The sequence below is a fragment of the Mobula birostris genome, chromosome 16 (assembly GCF_030028105.1).
Source record: "Mobula birostris isolate sMobBir1 chromosome 16, sMobBir1.hap1, whole genome shotgun sequence".
Taxonomy (NCBI): domain Eukaryota; kingdom Metazoa; phylum Chordata; class Chondrichthyes; order Myliobatiformes; family Myliobatidae; genus Mobula; species Mobula birostris.
The window spans coordinates 21,832,729-21,843,646 of NC_092385.1; the positions used below are offsets into that span (position 1 = coordinate 21,832,729).

The following is a 10,918-nucleotide window of genomic DNA, read 5'->3' on the forward strand; positions in this document are numbered from 1 at the left end:
AAAACAAGGTCTAATCTTCAACTGAGTGTGAGATCGCTCTGCTACAGAAAGAGAAAATGTTACCCAGGTTTTCTGCGTTTTGGATCTGGACTTGGACTGTGGACTTTTTTTCAGTCTTATGTTTTTTTTGTATTTCGTGTTTCTCGCCCAATCTTTCTCGTTTTTATGTGTGGGGGAGGGAGGGGGATTTGGATGTCAATGTGCTTGTACTGTTTTTGTGCTGGTAAGAGGGATTTGCAGGTTAATGATTGTCTGCTGTTCTTTCCTTCATTTTGTGGCTATCAAGAAGAATTTCAGAGTTGTATACCTTGATAATAAATGAACCTTTGAATGTATGGTTCATTGAAGAAATAAGTAGTAGAACTGAGAGAGGCACAACCTCAAAATAGAGGGACATCCATTTAGAATGGAGACGAGGATGAGTTTCTTTAGTCAGAGGGTGGTGAATCTGTGGAATTTGTTGTCACAGGTGGCTGTGGATGGCAGGTCATTGGGCGTATTTAAGGTGGAGGTTGCTAAATTCCTAGTAAGTCAGAGCGTGAAAAGTTCCGGGTAGAAGGCAGAAGAATGGGGTTGAGAGGGAAATGGAACAGCCATGATCAAATGGCAGAACAGATTCAATGGGCTGAATGGCCTAATTCTGTAGGGTCCTGGGAAATGCTTAAGAACAGAGGAAGACTGGTCTACAAGCTCAAGGTCCAGAAAAAAACCTGCAAAGGTTTTCTGGGACCTCAGATGTTATTCCATAAGCCCTTTTCATTGCCAGATAAGGTGATGTACAAGACATTTGATACAGGATACTTGCCTTCATTAGCCAAGGCAAAGAACTTAAGAGCAGGAGGTTATGGTACAAATTTACAAACTATAGTTAGACCACAGCTAGAAAACTATACAGGCAACTCTCACGTTTCAGGGATTGCCTTTCCTAAAAATAAATGTACTGCGATTTTCTGCAACACTTATTGGTCAAGCAAAGCAAATTGAAAAAAACTATTTTCTGTTCTTCCCACATAAATTCACAAGAGTGAATTCCTATTACGAGGGGTGATTGGTAACTTCGTGGCCTAAGGTAGGAGTCAATTTTAGAAAACCTAGCACATTTATTTTTCAACATAGTCCTCTTCTACATTTACACACTTAGTTCAGCAGTCGTGGAGCATACAGATCTTGGACCTCCAGAAAGTGTCCACAGCAGGGGTGATTGATGAGCTCGTGGCCTATGGTAGAAGGAGATGAGTTATACAGCTCTCATTACATGCACATGCAGTTCAACTCATTGAGTGATTATGCAGAATGTCTGAAGTTAATAACTCATATGGGGTGATTGATAAGTTCGTGGCCTAAGGTAGAAGGAGATGAGTTAGTAACTTCAAACTTTCTGCATAATCACTCAAAGCATTGACCTGCACGTGCATGTAATAAAAGCTGTATAACTCATCTCCTTCTACTGTAGGCCACGAACTTATCAATCACCCATGCTGTGGACACTTTCTGGAGGTCCAAGATCCGTATGCTCCACGACCGCTCGACTAAATGTGTAAATGTAGGAGGGGACTATGTTGAAAAATAAATGTGCTAGGTTTTCTAAAATTGACTCCTTCTACCCTAGACCACGAACTTATCAATCACCCCTCGTACATATTACAGGATTTTTGGTAGTGACTCGTGAACTCAGTATGGGTGAATTTCAGTTTTCTGAGGGGACTGGCCTCCAGATTAGAGAAATTGATGTTGATGTTGAGCACCAAGATGAAATACAAGGTGTTGTTGCTCTAATATATGTCTCGCCTGAACTTGACAGTAGAGGCAGAAATGTATGTCAGTGTAGGAATGGGACGTGAAATTAAAATTGCCCTCCGCCATCAGATTTCTGAATGCTCTGTGAATACCTTTATTATGTATTTTCTTGTTGCACTATGTGTTCTGTTATTTATAATCATTTTATGTCACTGCATTGTTCTGCTGCCAGAAAACAAATTTTACACCAGATACAACAGTGCTCATAAACCTGATTCAAACTCCAAGATTGCTGGCCACTGGGAGATCCTGGCCGCAGACGGAGCAAAGGTGCTTGTGAAGCGATCCCCCAATCTGCACAGGGTCTCACCCATGTCGAGGAGGCCGCACAGGGAGCACCAGACACAATAACGACACTGACGGGTTCACATGTGAACTGCTGACTCACCTGTAAGAAGTGTTGGGGCCCTTAACGGTGGTGAGGTAGCACGTGTAGAGGCAGGTTTACGGTTGCAGAGATGTGCCTAAAAGGAATGAAAACATAAACATTACTTGTCACATGTATATTGAAACATACAATTAAATGTGCGTTTGCATCGATGGCCAACACAGACCGAAGGTGTGCTGGGGGCAGACCACAGGTGATGCCATGCCTCCGGTGGCAACATAGCATGCCCACAACTTACTAACACCAATGCCTTCGGGAGGAAATTGGAGTACCCAGAGGAAACCCACACAGTCACTGAAAGAACATACAAACTCCTTATAGACGGTGGCAGGAAGTGAACCCTACGCTTCTGATCGCCAATGTTGCAAAGCGTTATGCCCACTGTTATTTTGTACGTGGGGAAGAATATAGTGAGGCCAGACGTGGAAAATGCAGGCGATGCGAGTGAAGGCTGCGTTGGTAGCAGTGAAGGGGAAACCTTGTTTTCTGGAGAAAATAAGAGGGCCTCTCAGATGAGAATAGATGTGGGGGGGGGGAGACAGAAAAACTGAGAGAATGGAATAGTCTTATTGCAAGTGACAGGGTGGGAAGAGGTGTAGTTAAAGTGTGAGTCAGTGGATCTGGAAGAAATGTCAGTAGATAATCTGTCTTCAGAGATGGAGACAGAGAGATCAAGAAAGGAAAGAGGAAAGAGAGGCATCATAGATGGCCTACATGAATTTGAGAACGGGGTGAAAATTGGTGGCAAAGTTGATGAAGCAGATGACACTTGCATCAATGCAGTTGTCAATGTAGTGCAGAAAGAGCTGGGAGCATTAAAAGCGTCGGCTTGGGACATGGATTGTTTTGTATAGCCAATGAAAAGGCAACTGCAGCTAGAGTCCATGTGAGTGCCCATGGCCACACCTTCGATCTGCAGACAGTGGGAGGAACCAAAAGAGAGTTGTTAAGCATGAGTACCATTCTGCCAGATCTGGTTGGCTCTGTTGTCTAGAAGTCGAGAGCCCTGAGCCCTTTCTCATGGTGGATGGACGTGTACAGGGGCTAGAACTATTAGTAGAGCCATCAGTTGGAAAGGCAAAGGTACCCGAGGCAGCAGTAGAGTAATTTAGAACATACAGCACAGTACAGGCCCTTTTGGTCCATGATGTTGTATTGACCTTTAACCTATGTCAAGATTAATCTAACCATTCCCCCCCCCCACATTGCCCTGCATTTTTCTTTCATCCATGTGCCTATCTAAGAGTCTCTTAAATGTCCCTAATGTATGTGCTTCTATCACTAACCCCGACAATGCAGTCCAGGCACTCGCCACTCTCTGCGTTAAAAAGCCTACCTCTGACATACCCCCATACTTTGTACTTAAAAGCAGGTCCCCTCATATAAGCCATTGCCACCCTTATAAAAAGGTGCTGGCTGTCCACTCTATCTACGCCTCTTAAATTATACACCTCTATCAAGTCTACTCTCATCCTCCTTCGCTCCAAAGAGAAATGCCCTAGCTCGCTCAACCTTTACTCTGGACATTATTTAAGATTGCTGGTTATTAACATAAAAATTGCTAGTCAGAGGGTAGATACAGTGATATCATGGAGGACAATTGGAATCTTTCTTATTTGACTAATGCATTTATAGCACGGAAAGCCTAAGCTAGAATTTATGATTCATATGCTCCTGGTGGAATCAAGTTTCCTCCCCTCTCCAATTTCACCCTAATCCCTCCCTCAGCTTTAGTTTTCCGCAGTCTCCTTTCATGGCCACACGATTTACTCTGATGCCACAATTATGTTTCAGGCCATTAGCAATTACCTTCCATCTCCGTCAGATGTTGCTGATCGGGAATCTGTTCACGATACTGCTATCGTTAAGGACCCCCACGCCCCCCACGCAGAGCATGCCCTGTTCTCATTGCTACCGTCAGGAAGAAAGTACCGGAGTCTGAAGGCACACACTCAGCGATTCGGGAGCAGCTTCTTCCCGTCTGCAATCCGATTTCTAAATGGACATTGAACTCATGAACACCACCTCACTACATTTTTAATTTTTATTTTGCACTACTAATTTAACTATTGAATACCTGCTGTACATAATAATAGAGCAATATATATATATTATACACACATTTACTGTAATTCACAGTAGTATTCTCTCTATTATTATGTATTCAGGTATTCAGAAGTGATGGGTTGCACCTGAACCCGAGGGGGACCAATATTGTCTCGTGCAGGTTTGTTACAGCTGTTGGAGAGGGTTTAAACTAATTTGGCAATGGGGGTGGGAACTGGCGTGAAGGGACTCAGGATAGGATGGAAGGTAAAAAAGCAAAGATAGCATGCAGTCAGACTGTCAGGAAGAGCAGGCAGATGATCAGCAAAATTGCAGCCAACAAGGTGAGTATCACTGCATTAGAGATGCAGAATCAAAAAGGGTAGCAAATACAGTATTCAAAGCGTTATATCTCAATGCAAGGAGTATAATAAGTAAGGTGGATGATCTTGTTGCACTATTGCAGATCGTCAGGTATGAGGTTGTAGCCATCAATGAATTGTGACTGAAGGATGGTTGTAGTTGGGAGCTGAATGTCCAAGGTTACACGTTGTATTGGAGGGACAGGAAGGTAGGCAGAGCAAGTGGTGTGGCTCTGCTGGTAACGAATGGCATCAAATCAGCAGAAAGCTGTAACACTGGATTAGAAGATCTTGAATCCTTGTGGGTTGAGTTAAGAAACTGCAAGGGTAAAAGGACCCTGTTGTCAGTTATATACAGGCCTCCCAACTGGGATGCTGGGATGTGGACCACATATTACAACGGGAAATAGAAAAGGCGTATCAAAAGGCCAATGTTATGATAGTCATGGGAAATTTTAACATGCAGGTCGATTGGGAAAATCAGGTTGTAAATGGATCTCAAGAAAGTGAGTTTGTTGAATGCCTACAAGATGACTTCTTAGAGCAGTTTGTCATTGAACCTACTCGGGGATCAGCTGTACTGAAATGAGTGTCATGTAATGAACCAGAGGAGATTAGAGAGCTTAAGGTAAAAGAACCCTTAGGAGGCAATGATCACAATATGATTGAGTTCAACTTGAAATTTGGTAGGGAGAAAGTAAAGTCTGACATAGCAGTATTTCAGTAGAGTAAAGGAAGTTACAGAGGTATGAGAGAGGAGTTGGCCAAAGTAAATTGGAAGGAGGTGCTGGCAGGGACGACAGCAGAGCAGCAAAGGTGTGAGTTTCTGGGAAAAATGAGAAGGTGCAGTACAGAAGTATTTCAAAAGCAACGAAATACTCAAATGGCAAAATAGTACAATCTTGACTGACAAGGGAATTCAAAGTTAATGTAAAAGCAAAAGAGAGAACATACAACAAAGCAAAAATTAACAGGAAGATAGAGGATTGGGAAACTTCTAAAAACCTCCAGAGAGCAACTAAAAGAATCATTAAGATGGAAATGATGAAATATGAAAGCAAGCTAGCAAACAATATCAAAGTGGACAGTAAAAGCTTTTTCAAGTATGGAAAAAATAAGTGAGATGAGAGTTGATATAGGACCACTAGAAAATGAGGCCGGAGAAATAATAACTGAGGACAAGGAGATGGCAGATGAAGTAAATGAGCATTTTGCAACAGTCTTCACTGTGGAAGACACTAACGGTATCCCAGATATGAAGGGTGTGTGGGAAGAGAAGTGAGTGCAGTTACTATTACAAGGGGGAAGATGCTCAAAAAGCTGAAAGACCTAAGGGTACACAAGTCACCCACAGCAGAGGAACTGCACCCTAGGCTTCTGAAAGAGAGATAGCGGTAGAGATTGTGCAGGCATTAGTAATGATCTTTCAAAAATCATCGGACTTTGGCATGGTGACAGAGGACTGGAAAATTGCAAATGTCACTCCACTCTAAAAAGGAGGAAGGCAGCAGAAAGAAAATTACAGACCAGTTAGCCTGACCTCAGTGGTTGGGAAGATGTTGGAGTCAATTGTTAAGGATGAGATGATGGGGTATTTGGTGACACAGAACATAATTGGACAAAGTCAGTATGGTTTCCTTAAGAGAAAAGCTTGCCTGAAGAACTTGTTGGAGTTCATTGAGCTTACAAGTTGGATGGATAACGGGGATGCAGTGGATGTTGTATACTTGGACTTTGAGAATGCCTTTGACAAGGTGCCACACATGAGGCTGGTAACCAAGAGCCCATGGTATCACAGGGAAGTTACTGGCATGATTAAAACATTGGCTGATTGCTAGGAAGGAGCGAGTGGGAATAAAAGGATCCTTTTCTGGTTGGTTGCTAGCGAGTAGTGGTATTCTGCAGGAGCTGGTGTTGGGACCACTTCTTTTTATGTTGTATATCAATGATTTAGATGATGGCACAGATGGCTTTGTTGTCAAGTTTGCAGATGGTATGAAGATTGGTGGAGGGGCAGGTAGTGTTGAGGAAGCAAGTAGTGTTGAGGGAACAAGTAGGATGCAGAAGGACAGGCAGATTAGAAGAATGGGCAAGAAAGTGGCAAGTGAAATAGAATGTTGGAAAATGCATGGTCATGCACATGGGTAGAAGAAATAAATGTGCAGACTATTTTCTAAACAGGGAGAAAGTCCAAAAACCTGAGATACAAAGAGACTTGGGAGTGCTTGTGCAGAACACCCTAAAGGTTAACTTGCAAATACAGTTGGTGGTGAGGAAGGCAAATGCAATATTAGCATTCATTTCAAGAGGTTTTGAATACAAGTGTGGGGATGTGATGTTGAGGTTTTATAAGGCACTGGTGAGGCCTCACTTTGAGTAGTGTGAACAGTTTTGGGCTCGTCATCTGAGATGTGCTGGCATTGGAGCGGGTCCAGAAGAGGTTCACAAGGATGATTCTGGGAATTAAAGGGTTATCATACCAGGAACATTTGATAGCTCTGGGCCTGTACTCACTGAAATTAGAAGGATGGTGGGGGGAGGAGAGGGAATCTCATTGAAACCTTTCGAATGTTAAAAGGCCTAGACAAAGTAGATGTGTTAAGGATGTTTCCCCTGGTGGGAGATGTCTAGGACACAAGGGCACAGCCTCAGGATTAGAGGGGCGTCCATTTAAAACAGAGATGTGGAGAAATTTATTTAGTCAGAGGGTGGTGAATTTGTTACCACAGACAGCTGTGGAGGCCAGGCCGTTGGGTGTATTTAAGGCAGAGCTTGACTGGTTCTTGATTGGACACAGCCTCAAAAGTTACGGGGAGAAGGCTGGGGAGTGGGGCTGAGGAGGGGAGAAAAATACCACCAGCCATGATTGAATGGCGCAGCAGACTTGATGGCCCAAATCTGCTCCTCTATCTCATGGCATTGCATTGTAGTGCTACCCCAGAGACAACAAATTTCATGACATACGTCAGTGATATTAAATCTGATTCTGATCAAACAGATGGTTAGCTCTTTCACTAGAGATTTCACATGCCAATCCATCCGGTCTGCAGTGTGAATGTTATCTGCAATACTTCAGCCAATGTCCAAACTCCATACTGTCTGCAGACATGATCTATTTCACCCTATGAAGGATTGAAAATCGGACCAACAGCTTGCTTAAAAGGGTTTAATTTGGAAAACATCTAGAAAAGGGAGAAGCTGAAGGTGAGATCAGCACAATTTGAGGCCTGTGCAAATTGGGGCTTGGCCTCCAGTGGTAGAGTAAATAAATTCAGGCAAAAATCAAGAATTTTAAAGTAAAGGAACAGAAACGCCAAGTCTGGAGAACTCAGCCAGTATTTGTGCAAAGAGAAACTAGGCAACGTTTTGAATCAGTAATTAATTCATCCTCGGTTCTCAAACATTAACTCGTTTCTCTTTCCACCGGTGCTGCTTGATCCCAAAGTTCTTCGGGAACTTTGTTTGTTTCGAATTTCAACACCTTTAGTGTTTTTGTGTTTCCTGCAAAAATTAAAAGATATTTAAGAGCGCAGAATTAAACCCAAAGGAGGTAGTGAGCACAAAGTTCGGACGGCCTTGAATAGGATTGAAATTAATCTGGGAATTTAGACCAGAAACGTGAACTGTTCCTTTTTTAAAACCGCGGATAGTTCCTGGCCTTTTAAAGATTTCCAGGATCTTCTGTCTTTATTTAAGAAATGTTGTTTTACCAAAATAGAAATGGAGTTCACAATCCACTCGGACCAGAGATAATCGCTGAAATCTAAAAGGACAGTACAGGTGGCGCTGAGACCCAGCCCGATTATCATACCTCTTCTCCTTGTAGGCCCACGATGTGCTAACCTCCACATCTTCCACCCCACCCCACCGACAGCACGGCAGCAAATGCACTTTAAAGCAGTATTTTTAAACGCGCGACGCAACAGAGGTTTGAGTTTGTGTTGGGACTCCCCAGAAAACCGCGTCGGCGGTTAAAGTGCAAAATCGTGGCCTGTTCGTCGAGAGTCGAGGCGCTGCAGACTCTGCAACTTGAAACTAGTTTTGGAAACTTCAACTGGTGTCGCCTTTTCCATTGCCACCACTCCCCCGCCCACTCCGGCAACCGTGCGGTCAGTAATTCTCTCTCACCTTTGCTGACAGCCCTATTTCCTCGCTATCTGGGTCACCCTACTCGTCCCTTCGGATCTGTGGTCGCACGCCCCAGCCGATCGGGTGGGATCCCGCCGGGCAGATACCATTAAGTGGAGCGGGGACTTCGGACCGGACTAACTCAAGGCTATGCTTAAAATCTGGCTAATCCCCTTCGATGACCCTGCGCTGAATACCTCCCACTGATTGTCACCCTGTCACCTCACTTCCTCCCTGACTCTGCGTCAGGAAGTGTTGAATTCATACTTTAATTTGCATATTATACCCTCGCAGTGTCTCCCAGAAAGCCCATAGCGCCTTCCCAGTTTGCACAGCGCCTATGAAAGCCCCCTATTACCCCGTGCGGAAAGTTGCCCTGGGCATCTGCAAGCCCACACAAGGTAAGGTAACCACACTGAAACATACCCAGGGGCAGAATAGGTGATCAAAGGAGACGGAGGAAGAAGCCCTGTGAGAAATAATGAAACAAGTGGAGGAGTTGTGAGAACGGAAGTTTTTTTTAAAAAAAAATTGAAGGGAGAGGATAATTGGGGCTCCTCATGCCTGCTCTGAACTAAAGTAGACCATGGTGTTTAATTGATGTTTCACCTCTCCTGTACCAAACTCACCCCCCTCAATCCAATAAAATCTCAAAATCTGTCAATCTCATCACAATGAGTGTGAGCACGAGGAAATTTGCAGATGCTGGAATTTCAAGCAACACACATCAAAGTTGCTGGTGAACGCAGCAGGCCAGGCAGCATCTCTAGGAAGAGGTACAGTTGACGTTTTGGGCCGAGACCCTTCGTCAGGACTAACTAAAGGAAGAGTTAGTAAGAGATTTGAAAGTGGGAGGGAGAGGGGGAGGGGGAGATCCAAAATGATAGGAGAAGACAGGAGGGGGAGGGATGCAGCAAAGAGCTGGACAGGTGATTGGCAAAAGGGATATGAGAGGATCATGGGACAGGAGGGCTAGGGAGAAGGAAAAGGGGGAAGGAGAAGCCCAGAGGATGGGCAAGGAGTATAGTGAGAGGGACAGAGGGAGAAAAAGGAGAGAGAAAAATAAATTAGTACTAATAAATAAATAAATAATGGATGGGGTATGAAGGGGAGGCCGGGATTAACGGAAGTTAGAGAAGTCAATGTTCATGCCATCAGGTTGGAGGCTACCCAGACGGAATATAAGGTGTTGTTCCTCCAACCTGAGTGTGGATTCATCTTTACAGTAGACGAGGCCGTGGATTGACATATCAGAATGGGAATGGGACGTGGAATTAAAATGTGTGGCCACTGGGAGATCCTGCTTTCTCTGGCAGACAGAGCGTAGGTGTTCAGCGAAATGATCTCCCAGTCTGCGTTGGGTTTTGCCAATATATAGAAGGCCACATCGGGAGCACCAGACGCAGTATATCACCCCAGCCGACTCACAGATGAAGTGTCGCCTCACCTGGAAGGACTGTCTGTGGCCCTGAATGGTGGTGAGGGAGGAAGTGTAAGGGCATGTGTAGCACTTGTTCTGCTTACAAGGATAAGTGGCGGGAGGGAGATCGGTGGGAAGGGATTGGGGGGATGAGTGGACAAGGGAGTCGTGTAGGGAGCGATTCCTGCAGAAAGCAGAGGTGGGGGAGGGAAAGGTGTGCTTAGTGGTGGGATCCCGTAGGAGGCGGCGGAAGTTACGGAGAGTAATATGTTGGACCCGGAGACTGGTGGGGTGGTAGGTGAGGACAAGGGGAACCCTATTCCTAGCGAGGTGGCGAGAGGATGGGGTGAGAGTAGATGTGCGTGAAATGGGAGAGATACGTTTGAGAGCAGAGTTGATGGTGGAGGAAGGGAAGCTCCTTACTTTAAAAAGGTTGGAGGAACAATACCTTATATTCCTTCTGGGTAGCGTCCAACCTAATGGCATGAGCATTGACTTCCCTAACTTCCGTTAATGCCCCACCTCCCCTTCATACCCCATCCCTTATTTATTTATTTATCTATCATCATTAATTATTATTTTTTTTTCTCTCTCTCCTTTTTCTCCCTCTGTCCCTCTCACTATACTCCTTGCCCATCCTCTGGGCTTCCCCCCTCCCCCTTTCTTTCTCCCTAGCCCTCCCGTCCCAAAATCCTCTCATATTCCTTTTGCCAATCAACTTTTCAGCTCTTAGCTCCATTCCTCCCTCTCCTGTCTTCTCCTATCATTTTAGATCTC

At 44.5% G+C, this 10,918-nt stretch overlaps 1 protein-coding gene across 1 annotated transcript in view; it reads right to left on the reverse strand.

The window, feature by feature from the left end:
- The window catches only part of chdh (choline dehydrogenase), a 52,087-nt gene extending 43,192 nt beyond the window's left edge, over positions 1-8,895 (reverse strand). The window contains exons 1-2 of the mRNA XM_072280399.1: positions 8,722-8,895; positions 2,186-2,261 (exon numbers count right to left, since the gene is read on the reverse strand). The gene's annotated coding sequence lies outside the window, so the exon portion shown is untranslated. The remainder of the gene's footprint in view (positions 1-2,185; positions 2,262-8,721) is intronic.
- Positions 8,896-10,918: the final 2,023 nt, after the last annotated feature.